This window comes from Cydia strobilella, chromosome 10, assembly GCF_947568885.1.
Source record: "Cydia strobilella chromosome 10, ilCydStro3.1, whole genome shotgun sequence".
NCBI classification, from domain to species: Eukaryota; Metazoa; Arthropoda; class Insecta; order Lepidoptera; family Tortricidae; genus Cydia; species Cydia strobilella.
Genome location: NC_086050.1, coordinates 17,371,648 through 17,376,945, shown reverse-complemented (window position 1 = coordinate 17,376,945; position 5,298 = coordinate 17,371,648).

The following is a 5,298-nucleotide window of genomic DNA, read 5'->3' as shown; positions in this document are numbered from 1 at the left end:
CCTCAAAAGGAAAAAACGGAACCCTTATAGGATCACTCGTGCGTCTGTCTGTCTGTCTGTCCGTCTGTCACAGCCTGTTTTCTCCGAAACTACTGGACCAATTAAGTTGAAATTTGGTATACATATGTAAGTTTGTGACCCAAAGACGGACATGTAACGTAAACAAATGAATTTTAAACATGGGGGCCACATTTTGGGGGGCTAAATGAGAAAATTAAAAATAAAGTATTTTAAACTATATCGTGTTATATATCAAATGAAAGAGCTCGTTGTGAGAATCTCAAATATATTTTTTTATAATTTTAGGATAAAGAATTTACCTATAGAAGTTATTCAAGAAAATAGGCAAAAAATAACCATTCCCCCTTTATCTCCGAAACTACTGGGTCTAAAATTTTGAAAAAAATACACTAAATAGATCGTTACCTAAAGATTACAGGAAAACCTATTAGAAATTGCAGTCAAGCGTGAGTCGGACTTAAGTACTTAGTTTTTTATCCGACCCCTACGGGTTTTTTAAAGACAAGTCACTCACGTTTCAGATAAAAAATACATTGTTTAAATTTTGTAATGTACGGAACCCTTGGAATGCGAGTCCGATTCGCACTTGGCCGGTTTTTCTTAAATTGAAACAAAAAGAATTTTCAAATTATACCAAGTTTGGGCTCCTCCAGATACGATATGACTGATTTTTTTTGTACAATATACCACAAATGGTACGTGATATCCTCATATCTAACCCCAAAAAAGCAATTTAAAAAAAATATTTTTTTTTGTTTTTTTTTTCAATACAAAGTGACACAGATACTTTTAGAATCGCCTCGAAAAGCCCTTTCGTATGATTTTCGGTTTTTGAAAAAAAAAAAAAGTTTTTTTCCATACAAAATCAATCAATCAATTACTTATTATGAATTTTAATATTGGAATTTTAATCTATTAATTATACTAATAGATAACATTTTTTTTTAATTTGCATGTCGTTATGCGACTGAATACAGCGGTGTCAGCATGGTTGCATTTTTATCACCTGTCACTATGCCTGTCACTTTCGCACTTACATACTTGTTACAACGTGACAGGCATGGTGACAGGCGATAAAAATACTTCCGTGCTAAGCTCGCTGTACACCATATTTTAACAAAACAACACCTGTATTTTAGAATTAAATATTCTTGCAAATAAAGAATCTTTATCTTTATCTTAAAAAAAAAAATGTTTCAGCACACCCCTCCTAAGGGATTTTTTTAAGGAACTCCGGTTGAAAAAAAAATGTTTTGACCTCTTAGTATGCGTATGCCAAACGGCTAACCTGTACATCGATTTGCGGTTTTTCTTTGAAATTGTGCTTGTACGGCTGCCACTAATAGAGATACTAACTCCTAAAAATATGTATGATACCTCATTGGATTTGGAATGATGTCTAGAAAAATGTTTATTCCCACATAAAAAAAGTTCAAAAGCTATTAACAAAAAACGGCCAAGTGCGAGTCGGACTCGCGCACGAAGGGTTTCGTACCATTATGCAAAAAACGGCAAAAAAATCACGTTTTTTGTTTGGGAGCGCCATTTAAACATTTATTTTATTTTAATGTTTCGTTCATATATTCAGATTTGTGTATGAAAATGTGAAACTATTATTTCTAAAATAAATTATTCGTCCCTAATTTACACAAAATTTATACCAAATTTGATCTCATATCAAGAGATAGGTATAAATAGAGGCAAACTGGAACGCAGAAGCCGACTTTTCTCCTCCCTTTTTGGGGGGTAGCCAGGACTTAATCTCGTAGCTATTTAGTGCGTCAGCTCAGCTTTGTATGAACCAAGGAATAATAAATAGTGTTAAACGATATCCCCTGAGGCCAAAGTACTTACTTCGCCTACTAAGAGGCAAATCGCGACTTTGTTATGGTTTATCGATAACTTATCACATCACTAGATTATCGACTTTCAATGTCGACTATTGCCCATCACTTTTCAGTCCGTGTACGTATTTAGAAACTTGACCCCGCCCCTAAAATTAGTGCGATAAGGACAACTGCAGCTTAGGCGAAAAATCCTGCGTAAAAATCTCAAAAATCGAGGTTTCGTACTCGACTGTTTCCTCCTCCAAAACTTAAGCAATCGTAACCAAATTTGGAAATCTAAATGATTATGAAATTGTCTGTGTCGGACTGTTTTGATTTTTTGGCTAATTGATACCAGTTTTGAATACCACGCCTCTCATTGCGGCATAGTCAGTGAGGCCATTTTTGGCCATGTTTGAAGGGCTCTAGCGCCTTAAAAAACAAAAATATCAAAAAAAGCAAAACACACCGACACAGATATTGACAATATTAATCTGTGTTGAAAAAATCATTCCTCTAGCTTCAAAAACCAGGGAGGAAACAGTCGAGTACGTTTGTATGGAGAAATGACCACTCCTGTTGGCTCTTAAGAGACTCGCTTTCAGCTTGTATTAACCCACACGTATTTTTATCCCTTTCATTATCACACCTACCGCTATACCCAGTATCCTATTATCACAGTACATAAGTCACATAAACTACTATTGACCATCACTTCAATCGGGGTCGTAAACAGACCATCGGAATTGTAATCTTACGTGCGTAGTCGTCATCAGATATATCGGAGCGGCCGAGGTGCTCAAAAATATCTGAACACGCACTAACGCCTTGACAATAGAGGCGTGTTCAGATGTTTGTGAGCACCTTGGCCGCTCCGATATATCTGATGGCGACTGTACAAGCGCACCTCGTGAACCCCAAATAGTTCACGTCGTTCCTTTGATTCTTTCATTTTTTTTTTATCATAAACTGATCGGCGATTGGCCCTAGTCACACCTGATGGAAAGTGAAGACAGGGCCTAAGATGGAGCTCACCGGTTCAGTAACAGCCTAATCACTCTTGTTTTAAAGAGACCGAGGTCATATTGATCAGGGAATACAGATCTTTGATAAGATAAGATAAGATGTTTCTTTGTAAAGTCATGTACATGTTATTAAAGTTCTACAGGAAGCTTCCATGACACCCTGTCAGGGCACAATTGGCACAACAATTTGTCTTATATCTAGCTTATTACTAATTTACATTTAAATTACATTTACAGGTCACGTATGCTATTATGTATAATTAATAATTGAATTAATGTTGAAGCGCTGGTGGCTTAGCGGTAAGAGCATGCTACTTGGAATCCGGAGGTCGCGGGTTCAAATCCCGGCTCGTACCAATGAGTTTTTCGGAATATATGTACGAAATATCATTTGATATTTACCAGCCGCTTTTCGGTGAAGGAAAACATCGTGAGGAAACCGGACTAATCCCAACAAGGCCTAGTTTCCCCTCTGGGTTGGAAGGTCAGATGGCAGTCGCTTTCGTAAAAACTAGTGCCTACGCCAATTCTTGGGATTAGTTGCCAAGCGGACCCCAGGCTCCCATGAGCCGTGGCAAAAATGCCGGGACAACGCGAGGATGATGTAATAATTGAATTAATGTATAATTAATAATTGGTTAGAGATTTTTTTGTATATGTATGAGGTATAAATAATTACAATAATTCAATGTTAATGTTTGCTTAATTGCTATGTTTGATAGTTACTTTCTCTTTGTTCCTTCACAATCTACATATAAATACGACTAGGATCATTCATCTGCCAAAAGACATGTCAAATCTTCCCCCCTACACAACATAAACAAAAACAACCGCTTACAATATGTTTATTAATCATACGCAGGAAAGTTATAGTTCCCCATCACTTTGCTGGCGACGTAAACACATTTCCAGGCAGGTAGCCGACCTCTTTACGAGATTCCCTGGATATTTACATAATAGCGAGACGCGGTTGAGTGTTGAGTGGTTCCGTATGTAAAAAAAAAATGCCTTTATTATTCCAATTTCAATTGTTACATGTCATGCAATATTTTACTATCAATAGTTTACTTTGATTACATTTTTTTAGGGTTCCGTACCTCAATAGGAAAAAACGGAACCCTTATAGGATCACTCGTGCGTCTGTCTGTCTGTCTGTCCGTCTGTCACAGCCTATTTTCTCCGAAACTACTGGACCAATTAAGTTGAAATTTGGTATACTCGTACATATGTAAGTTTGTGACCCAAAGACGAACATGTAACGTTTTTAAACACGGGGCCACTTTTGGGGGGTAAATGAGAAAATAAAAAAATAAAAAATTTCAAACTATCGTGTCGTTATCGTGTTACATATCAAATGAAAGAGTTCATTATGAAAATCTCAAATATATATTTTTTATAATTTTAGGATAAACAGTTTAGAAGTTATTCAAGAAAATAGGCAAAAAATGACTATTCCCCCCCCCCCTTTTATCTCCGAAACTACTGGGTCTAAAATTTTGAAAAAAATACACAAAATAGATCTTTACCTATAAATCACAGGAAAACCTATTAGAAATGTGCAGTCAAGCGGAAGTCGGACTTAATTACTTAGTTTTTGATCCGACCCCTACGGGTTTTTTAAAGACATTCACTCACGTTTCACATAAAAAATACATTGTTTAAACTGTGTAATGTACGGAACTCTTGGAACGCGAGTCCGACTCGCACTTGGCAGGTTTTTTGAAATCGCATGCCTTTAAAATATTTATGTGGTGTTCTAACAAATAATATTGAATATAATTTATTATTGTATTTCACATTCGTGCAATTACATATTATAATTTTTCATTATTTATAAATTGTTCATTGAGATATTGAGATAAGAGTAATTATTAATTAGATATTGTTTTTAAAATTTGAACACATTATTTAGGTGTGGACCCCTCGACGAGTAAAGGCCTCCTCCAGGCATTTCCAATTGTCTCTGTTAGATGCTATTTCCGTCCAATTTTCCCCGGCTATTTCTACGATCTCGTCTTTCCATCTTCCTTTTGGTCTTCCAGATCTGCGGTCTCCGTCTGGCCCTTTCCATGTAGTCAGTAGGTTCCGTATGTATTCATCATCATCTTCCATGCGTTATCCCGGCATTTTGGCACGGCTCATGGGAACCTGAGGTCCGCTTTGCAACTAATCCCGAGGATTAGCGTAGGCACTAGTTTTTACAAAAGCGACTGCCATCTGACCTTCCAATCCAGAGGGTAAACGAGACCTTCTTGGCTTATTGGTTCATTTGCCCCATCATCAGCATTTAGTTTGTATAAAAGTTTTGTAATTAGTCAATAAGTACTTATATTAAATCACATTTAGAAACGGGTCTATTTTATTTTGTTACCTTTATTTACCGACGTTTCGACACAGGTTTCACTGGTCGTGGTCGCGGCTAACTG